The sequence below is a fragment of the Petaurus breviceps genome, unplaced genomic scaffold (genome assembly GCF_028583685.1).
Source record: "Petaurus breviceps papuanus isolate PSGF00001 unplaced genomic scaffold, PetGlider_PUasm1.0 689, whole genome shotgun sequence".
NCBI classification, from domain to species: domain Eukaryota; kingdom Metazoa; phylum Chordata; class Mammalia; order Diprotodontia; family Petauridae; genus Petaurus; species Petaurus breviceps.
Window position 1 is genome coordinate 11,445,514 of NW_027186458.1, and position 10,749 is coordinate 11,456,262.

General features: G+C 37.2%; 1 protein-coding gene across 1 annotated transcript in view; it reads left to right on the forward strand.

The window, feature by feature from the left end:
• The first annotated feature begins 221 nt into the window (after positions 1–221).
• SGCZ (sarcoglycan zeta) overlaps positions 222–10,749 on the forward strand; it is a 382,372-nt gene continuing 371,844 nt past the window's right edge. Inside the window, 1 exon segment of the mRNA XM_069104984.1 lies at positions 222–414. The gene's annotated coding sequence lies outside the window, so the exon portion shown is untranslated.

Below are 10,749 nucleotides of genomic sequence, written 5' to 3' on the forward strand. Positions count from 1 at the left end.
TCCTAATTCCAGGTACTTCTTTGCCCCATAGCCAATTTTGACGTGGAGACACAAATTTTCATTTATGCCAAATATATATCGACTTATGTGAACTTTTACAATGTGGAATTTCAAGAAGGCTGTATATATGACATTATTAATTAGTCAGAAGTTCAGGATCTGTTGCAAATCTGATATTTCATAATTCTATGATTCTTTGAAGGGAACCCAGTGTTTTCTTTTGATCGTTTAAAATTCTATTTCACTGGAGACATTAAAGCCAGAGTGTGTCTTAAGAGAAGGGGTTTTTAATCATTTGAACTTGGGAAAAATACCAAAAAATTATATGTATGTTTTTTTTTCTTTCAGATTACTGTTCAGAGGCATGCTCACTGTCCACAAGCATTTGAAGTGAATCGACATTCAGGATAAGTGGTAAAAATATGAATTTATTATAAATAATGATATGAATCAGTTCTCCCCAGAGATAGAGTCTTACTTTAATGATAGAGTTAATTAGCTTTCGTCGTAGCCCTGGAATTAAGCTGGGTGAGAGCCATGAAAGCCATTATATCTGTTGGTGAACCACGGGGGAAGATAAGCTTCTCCAATAACTGTTCTCTTCTGCTTCTTAAGTTGTCTCTTCTAAGGAGAGACCCTTACAGTTTGCCATTTTTACTTTTCTTTGGGCAAAAGAGGTGTCGATAATGTCAATGTGGGGAAAGAACCAATTTTCAAATGGTTTTAAAATAAAATTTCATGAGCGAAAAGCAACAACAATATTTAAACAGAAAGGAAGATGGTAGTGAGCAAAAGGGAGATGTTGGACATTTCTGTGTCCAGGTGTAAGGAATTTTAGACACCCTCCCCCCTTCTCTGCTTCATACCTAACTGTTTTCAGAAATGGTTGGTGAGATTGACAGTTCCACCAGAAGTATATTAGAAGACTTTGCTTTCAACAGCTCCCCTGGCATTTGCTATTTCTATCCTGTGTTACTTTGTCTATTATCTGGATGTATAGTGTACTGTACTAAATCCCAGGAGCATTCTGGTTAGCAAGCAGGTCATTTGAGGTTTATTTCTCACAAGGTTTATTTAGCTTCTTCACAACTGCAGATTCTTTAACTTTTGAGAACAACGGATATCAAAGTTTAAGGGAAAATAATGGCAATTGATTTATTTACTTACACAAAGGAGCTATGTCAGGGATGGGAAGCTTAGGAGCCATTAGCAAGCGTCAATGGAGGAGACAGGTCTTCAAGGATAGATTCAATGCTAATATGGAGCTACATAGTCTGGGGAAAGTGAAGAGAAGAGTGGCTTCAAAAAGGAAAAAGAAGACACAATCCAACCCCCAGCACATACACATAAAGCCATAACATTTAGCTGTCTTGATGAGATAACTTGAGACTACTTTCATCGGAGCCACTGTAGGATACAGTCACCTTTGCAATATAGGGGTCCCCTTATTTTTTGTTTTATGAATTTATTTTTAGTATTCTTTTTTTCCCTCAGAGTTCTTCCTCCATTGCCCATTAAATATATGAAATCATTCAAAATATTTCCATATTAGCTATGTCGAAAACAATCAAGAAAAACAAAGTGAAAAATAATATTCTTCACTCTGCACTCAATGTTTAGTTCTCTCTTTGGATGCAGATAGCATTTTATGCCATGAGTCCTTTGGAATTTTCATAGATCATTATATTGGAGAGAGTAGCTAAATCTTTCATAGATGATCATCATTATAATATTGCTGTTACTGTGTACAGTGTTTTCCTGGTTCTGCTCACTTCACTTTGCATCAATTCACATGAGTCTTCCTAGGTTTTTCTGAACCTTTCCCACTCATAATTTCTTATAGCAAAATAATATTCTATGATAATCACATGCCACCACTTATCCAGCCATTGCCCAGTTGATGGGCAATCTCTCTATTTCTACTTCTTTGCCATGGTCCCACCTCTTAAAAGACAGAATTCCAAATGAAAAGATAGTCATTTGGAGGATTTCAGAAAACCAGCTCTGCAGCTTTGCATGTATGTACATGATAATGGACTTCTTTTTTGTCAATATAAAATATATCAAGTTTTTTTTACTATTTCTAATTTAGGAAATATCTTTTCTTTAGTTTAAATAATGGAAACTGGTTATAAAATGAAGTATCAAATATATTAAGTGGGAAAACATATAGAAGATTATGGAAAGAGGTAAAGAATTATTTTCCTAACACAGGCGGAAGCTTAGAGTTATTTTTATTTGCCCTTCCCTTGTTAGTAACTGAGAGCAATTTTCATAAAATTGTTATAATTTTTTATTATTCCTTTATCATTTAGAAATTGGGGAATAACACTTGTTCCTATATATTTGTGTTAATTTCCTTTTTACATTTGATATCAGACCTTTGTCAGTGAGAACTAATGCAAAAAAATTTCCACCTAATCAATGATTTTCCTTCTCAGATAGAATACTTATTAATACAGCCCATGCACTATACTAAGTGTTGGGAGTAAAAATACAAGAAAGACATGTAGTATAGTATATCAAGAGCTTATCTTCTAAACTGGAAAGGTAACAATAGAGTGGTGCTGGAAGGTAGGGAGTAGGCATGAAGAAGAGATACTCCAGCATGGTATGAATTAGGATAAAGGACAAGTAGAGTGGATACTTGGATTCTGGTAAGATACGTTGAAAGCTGACCTATCAGAGAAGAGTGACTGAGGTGTTGAGTTTATTTCCTTGGTGGGGAGGAGGAATAAATGGTGATCTGAGCAGAGAAGACATCACTAGAATTAGCCAGGGAATACTGGTTGCATTGCTTTTGTTCATTCATAAGCTTTTACATTTTGTGTATTTTAACTTACCTATTTTAACTTTGATGATCACTTCTATCCACTGCTTGGTTGCACATTAACCCTTAAGTCAGAGTTATAAAAAGTACCTTTTAAAAAATCTTTTAGTAATATTTTCACCTTTAATATTCTGGTATCATATTAGTTTTGAGTATATCGTATTAGGTCCTCAACAATGTTGGCCTAAATTTCATTTCCATCTAATTGATTTCCATTTTTCCTTATTGTCCTTGTCTAAAGAGGTAGTTTATTACTAAGTAATTTATGTTCTTGTTATTGAGTTCAACTATTTCTATTTCTTCCTTATCTAGTATGGTTCACTGATCTTCCTTTACATTTTTTTTTTACCAGTATCAAGTAGTTTTGATGATTCATTTTTTTTGGGGGGGGAGGTAGGGCAATGGGGGGTAAGTGACTATCCAAGGTCACACGGCTATTTTTGTGTTAATTATCTGGGGCTGAATTTGAACTCAGGTCCTCCTGGCTCCAGGGCAGGTGCTCTATTCACTGCACCACCTAGCCGCCCCCACTCTACTTCTTCAGGGCATAACTTGAGGTGTGAGAAATGCTATTAACTTTCAATCATTTTTCTCTTTTTCATGTTTTATTTTTGTCTTGAGGTTCCAAGCCTTTTGATCCTCCAAGTGAATTTTGTTATTGTTTTGTCTAGATCTCTGAAATATGACCTTGGTAGTGGCATAGCACTAAATTTTTAATTAGTTAGGTAGCATAATTTTTATTGGTTTGGAACCATAGGCAATTAATATCTCTTTAGTTATTTAAATAATGTTTTTATTGCTTTAAAGAATATTATATAATATATTTTTGTTAGGCTGGGTTTTGTCTTGGTAGATGTACTCCAAAATATTTTAGACAATTTAGTGTTCTTTTGAATCAAATTTCCCTTTACATTATTTTTTTCTTGGATTTTGTTATTGCTATTTAGAAATGTTATTCTGTTTTTGTCTGCCAATTTTTGAAGCTTTTGGTCATCTCATTTATCTCCTTGGTTTATTCTCCATGGTTTTCTAAGCAAACCATCATATTATTACCCAACAGAAGTATTGATATGTCTTCTGGCCTAGTGTTTATGTCAGTAATTTACTTCTCTTGTCTTATTGATAACACAAATGTTTCTCTTTTAATATTTTTTCTAATTACATGTAAATTATATATATATATATATATATATGCTTGAAATTTTGACTTCCAAATTCTTTTTCCCCTTTCCTACCATCTTCCCTCTCTGAGACAGTAAGCAAATTGATGTAGATTATACACATGCAGTCTTGCAAAACCGATTTCCATATTAATCATGTTGGAAAATACAAACATTTCTAGAACAGTGTCAACTATCAGTAGGAATAGGTAATGTTCTTTTTTTTTCCTGTATGCATTGAGAAGGCTTATGGTCTTTTACCATTGCAAGTAATGTTAGTTTTTCTTTTCACATATTTGTTTTTTATCTTTTAGAATGACCCTATGCTTATGCTTTGTATGGCTTTGACATAAATGTCTGTTTTAAATTCCCTAAGTTTTTTTCTGCATCAATTGATATAATCACATGATTTAGGGTGTTTTTATTTTTAATATGATTGCTTGTAGTGTTTTCCTAATATTGAACCCTTCTTGAATTCCTGAAAAAATCAAGCCTAATCATATGAAAATATTTTTTTGGCTGTATTGCTGTAGTCTTTTGCCAGGATTTTATTTAAAATTTATATATCCCTATTCATGAACATTGTCAGCCACAGTTCAGCTTAGCTTAATTCTTCCCTGGAATAAAATTTAGTAGTGCATTCCTTCTGAAAAAAAAATAGAACAGTTTTAAGAAAAAATTTGAGACTACATTGTATGGCAAAATATTATTTTTTCTACATGTATTTGATAAAAACAACCCATTGACCAATGTTTCTACTTAACCTTATGTTGGTAGTTTATTTACAAATTAAGTTTTCCGAGATCTTGATTTCATATTCTGCCAATTTGTATATGTTTTCTGTAATTCATTTCTTTTCAAATATCAAGTTGTAATTATTTATAGGAGTCTGTAATTGTTTTATTTCTCATCTATTATGATTTTTACCTCTTTATTTATTGCTAAAAAAACCGGTCTCCACATTGCTCCATCTTCTCACTGGAAGTCTAGTGGTTCCTCATGGTTACTGTGACACTGCTGCTCTTCCCGTTTGCTGTGGCCTGCTCTGTTTCTAACCTGTGCTGCCTTGCCCCTTCTTAGGCAGGCTAGTGACCCTCCTCTCTAGGGGGCTCACCATACTGATGTCTGGGAAGACACCTGATCAGTTTAACCTCCTTCTGCTTAGAACTCTCAAGCCCTAGCAATTAGCCACCCTCTGCCTTTGCAGTACTGATGGTCACAGGTGTATTCTAGCCAGTCTGGGCATCTTGTCCATTTTTTTCTACAGGGATCTTCTTTTTGTCTCTTTCAACTAAAGTAATTATCATTTGAGAGACATTGTGGTACAAAAGATAGCGTTATGTTGTAATTTCACGGAAAGAAATTCAGATTCAGATCTCTGCCTTTTCTCTTTGCTGGCTCTGTGAAGGTTGGTTGGGTACTCAGTCTCAATGGGTTTGCGTTTCCTCAAGTATCAGAGAAAAAAGCTGATCTTGATTTAAGGTTCTTAATGTGTCCTTTGGAATGCAACCTGATGGAGTTTGGGTACCCCTTCCTATAATCACGCTTTTAAACTCACAGAATAAAATATATAGGATTAGAGAGGAAATCAATTATATTGAAATAATTATTAATTAGAATCCAAAAGTATACAAACCCATAACTATGGACAGCAGGTCAAGAAACCCCTGAAATAAAGGCCCACTATGGACCCTTCCTGCTTCTCAACCAATGGCCTCATGATCCCCTGTGCTTTGAGGTTTGCTTAGCACATCTGATGGAGGCTCTTTATACTTTATTTTCTGTTTTTGTTTTTGGTTTGATTTGTGTGTCTGAATATTTTACATTCTGTGTCCATGCCATTAATCTACTCTCATTCCATTCCGTTAATGTCAGTGTTTTGGGGTATAATTTTTATCCTGAGTCCTCTGTCATTATCTTTAGGGATCCCCCCACATCCTATATATATATATATATATATATACATACATACACACACACACACACACATATATATATATATATATAGTTTTTTGCCCCAATTTGTTTATTTTTAGTTTTCAACATTCATTTCCACAAGATTTTGATACAAATTTTTCTCCCCATCTTTCCCCTGCCCCCAGCCCAAAAGAGCAAGTCTACTGAATACCCCTCCCCCCAATCGGTTCTCTCTTATATCCTCCCCAATTTCCTCCCACTAACTTTCTAGTAGGGCAAGATAGATTTCTATACCCCAGTGCCTGTATATCTTATTGCCCAGTTGCATGTAAAAAAAAATTTAAACATTTGTTTTTGGAACTTTGAGTTCCAGAGTCTTTCCCTTCTTCCCTCCTCATTCACCCCCACTGGGAGGACAAGCAATTCAACACAGGTTGTACATATATAGCTACACAGAACATTTCCATAGTAGTTATATTGTGAAAGACTAACTATATTTCCCTCCATCCTATCACACTCCCCACTTAGTCTATCTTCTACTTTGACCCTATCCCTTTTCAAAAGTGTTTGCTTGTAACTACCCTCTCCCCCAATCTGCCACCCTCCCTTCGATCACACCCCTCTCTTATTCCCTTCCCCTCTGCTTTCTTGTAGGGTAAGATACATTGAATATATATATATATATATATATATATATATATATGTTACTCCCTGCTTAAACCAAATTCAATGAGAGTAAGGTTGACCTATTCCCTTTCAATTTCCTGTTCTTCCCCTCCATTATTATGGCGTTCTCTTGCCTCTTTTATGTAATTTACCCTATTCTATCTCTCCCCTTCTGTAGCAACAAGCACCCCAGTGTCCCCAAGGTTGCTGGCACCACAGGTTCTTAGATCTGCTTTGTTAAAGGAAAGCAACTCAAAATGGGTTAACAAGCTTAGTTTAATCAGTCAAATATGTATCGTTTACCTAGTTCAGGGGGAAAAGGTCAGCACCCCGAACTTCAGAATATACAGACAGAATTATCAAGACAGAGAAACAGATCAAGTAGACAGATTTTCCAAACTGTCCAACCATTACATCCATACCAAATCAACATCTGGGTTTCAAGATCTGAGTTTTTCAAAGCTGGGGGACTCTCAACAACGGCTTCCCAGAGTTTCATCAAATCACAGAACACTTCTCAAAGTGAGCCCCAAAACAAAGCTACACATCAGGATTTATATAGCCTTCTCCTGGCTCAGAGAATGTAACAACTTTTTGGACCCACTGGCCAATCAAAAAGTATCTACGGAAACACAAGCCTCCTACCCCAGGCTCCAGGTGCACTTTAGCCTAGGGGCAGGGAAGATCTTAAAAATTTACATTTCCATTACACCTTCTCCCAATATATTACTCTCTTACCTCTTAATTTTATTTTTTACATAGCATGTCTTCATTTTTAACTCGTCCTGTGCCCTCTGTCTATGTATACATGTACACACATATGCATAAACTCACACATATATTTGTACACATATACCTTCCTATACATACATATGTATGTATGCATATCTATGTATGTGTGTGTGTATAAACACACACACACATATTACCTTCAACTATCCTCATATTGGGAAAAGTCTCATGAGTTACAATTATCATTTTTCCATGTAGGACTGTAATAATTCAACTTTAAAAAGTTCTTATGATTTATTTTCCCTGTTTACCTTCTCATGCTTATCTTGCTTCTTGTATTTGAAAGTCAAATTTTCTGTTCAGTTCTGTTTTTTTTCATAAAGGAGGCTTGAAAATCCTCTATTTCATTGAATAACCACATTTTTCCATGAAGCATTATACTCAGTTTTGCTGGGTAGGTGATTCTTGGTTTTAATCCTAGCTCCTTTGACCTCCAGAATATCATATCCCAAGCCCTTTGATCTTTTAATATAGAAGCTGTTAGGTCTTGTGTTATCCCGATTGTGTTTCCACAATTCTCGAATTGTTCCTTGCTGACTGCTTGCAGTATTTTCTCCTTAATCTGGTAACTTTGGAATTTGGCTATCATATTCCTAGGAGTTTACTTTTGGGGATCTTTTTCAAGAGGCAATCAGTGAATTCATTCAATTTTTATTTTCCCTCAGGTTCCAGAATGTCAGGGCAACTTTGCTTGCTAATTGCTTGAAAGGTGTTGTCTAGGCTCTTTTTTTTTTGATAATGACTTTCAGGTAGTCCAATAATTTTTAAATTGTCTCTCCTGGTTCTATTTTCCAGGTCAGTGGATTTTCCAGTGAGATATTTTACATTGCCTCCTATTTTTTTTTCATTTTTGGGATCTGTTTTATATTATCTTGATTTCTCATAAAGTCATTAGCTTCCAATTGCTCCAATCTAATTTTGAAGTAATTATCCTCTTCAATGAGTTTTTGAAATTCCTTTTCCATCTGGAAAATTTGGATTTTAAGGTGAATATTCTTCTCCTCACTTGCTTTTTGGGCTTCTTTTGCCATTTGAGTTAGTGTATTTTTAAGGTGTTACTTTCTTATATAGTTTTTGTGGTCTCTTTTAGCAGGCAGTTGACTCACTTCTGTAATGTCAAGCAAAGGCAACTTCCCAATGTTGAAAATATCCACATAGCTGCTCTCCATTTTTTTCAGTGACAAATTAAGAACAGAGAAAATCAAAATATAGCATGATTCAAAATACAGCATTCACCAAGTGTAATTCAATAATTTCTGAGTACTACTCCACCCCTGGACATTACATTCATTTAGGCAATCACAAAGCCCCTCTTCTCAAATGTAGATTAGTTTCCAATCATAAACAAAGTATCTTCATTTGGTCAGTCACAGACTACAAAACAGTCAAAAGTTTCCCACCCCTGGATCACATCTGAAAAGGCCATCTACCCCAGAGTTACAACAAGCTTAAGTACAGCATTTAATACCCAAAGAGAGGTCTTTTCTTTATCTTGACCCAAGGCAAGTTCTCAGCAATCTTTTTTTCCTGGGAAGACAAAGATTAGCAAGGCCACAAGATACATTGCCAGTGTCCTCATTAATTCATTCTCTGTCTGCAGAACAGTCCTAGGACCCCTGAAAACATTAGCAAAACCCTCTCCCAGTATTTCTGTAAATATACAACAAGAAAATCCTTCTTCATGGCTTCTGAACCAACAGTCAGGTTCCCAGACCTCTGCAACAACAGCACTGTCCTTCACCAGTGGACAGAATTCACTCTCTGTCTGCAGAACAGTCTCAGGAGCTCTGAACCAACAGCAAAGTTCCAGGGCCTCTGCAACAACAGGAGAGTCCTTTACCAATGGATGAATCTGGCAAAACAATATCAAAGCAGACAGACAAAGTACCAGCATAACAGCCATGTCTCCTCAGTCCTTGGCAACTCCGGGTGGCAGTTCTCAAAAGTTCTGGGCAGTTCAAACTGTCCCTCTCTCTGCCTCCATGATGCTGCTTCCAAAAAAATTCTCCTGCCTCTCTCTCTGCTTGGCCTCTCTAAATTCACGTCACCAGCTCCTCCAAGTTCAGCCCTCTCTTTTCATGTCAACAAGTCCATCCCATAAGTGAGATTCACAAGCTCTGGGTTTTAAAACAATCAATTCGAAAACCAAGCCAATACAGGGGGATCTTTAAATTGCATTACTATTACAACTTCTCATGATTTTCTTGCATCATTCTATTTTCTCTTCCCAATTTTTCCTCCACTTCTCTTACTTGATTTTCAAAATGTTTCTTGAGCTCCTCCACGGTCTGTGACCAATTCATATTTTTCTTGGAAGCTTTTGATGCAGGAGTTCTGACTTCATTGTCTTCCTCCACTTCCATGCTTTGATCCTTTTTGTCCCCTAAAAAGGATTGTGTGGTCTGATTGCACTTCATCATCTTTCCAGTTACTTGATTTTTGAGGTTTTTGCCACAGTAGAAGTCTTTCCAGAATGGAGAGAACTTTTTTTTCCCCAAATTGCTGGGGTTTTAGCAGCTGCTAGAGCTTTTAGTTAAGTGCTCTCTCTACAGCCCCCACAACCCACAAGCTCTGGCACACTGGCCACACACCCCAGGACCTCCACCCTAGACAGCAATCCAGATCCAGGCAGGTCAAAGCAAGAGTGATTACCCTCTGAATGTTCACTTGGTCCCCCTACAACCTGCAGGCCAGGAGCTCTGGAGGTAGCCACACAACAGCAGCTATGACTTCTTGCCCTGGGGGCAGGGGCCAGACTGCACTCTTCCTTCACCATTCCAACACTGACCTTTGATTTTCTCTTTGGTGTTTATGGGTTGAGAAGTCTGGAAACCACCACAGCTGCTGGTGCTTCACTCTCCTGAAAGCTGCTCTGGCCAGTCTGGCCACCCTGGGGATGGAACCGTGGCTCACATGGGACTGTGCTTGGCTCCCAGCCTGGTGGGATAGACCCTTCCTGCCGGCCTGCCAGGCTGCTGTTAGCGGGAGATTTGTTTCTCTCTGTCACTTTTCGAGTTCTGTAGGTTTAAATTTTGCAGGTATTGGAAGTGTTTGCAACCAGAGCCCATGCCAAGTTTGTGCTTTTACTCCACAATATTGGGTCACACCCCCACCCCCACCCCACCCCATATACACATCCTTTGATTTTCCGCTGGTCTTAGATGTATTGGGCAGAGCAATGTCAGGTGCAAGCATTGCCCTGGGCTTGGGGTGGGGGGCGGTGACCCAGAATGGGCCCTACCCAATTAAGCAGTCAATGAGCACCTGGGCTCTGGGCATACCAGTACAGAAACTGAAGTGATACCTGCCTCCAAGGAGCTTTTGTTCTATTGGGGGGGGCAGTGAAAGATACAAAAAATATACAGAGAAATATTCACAGAAAAA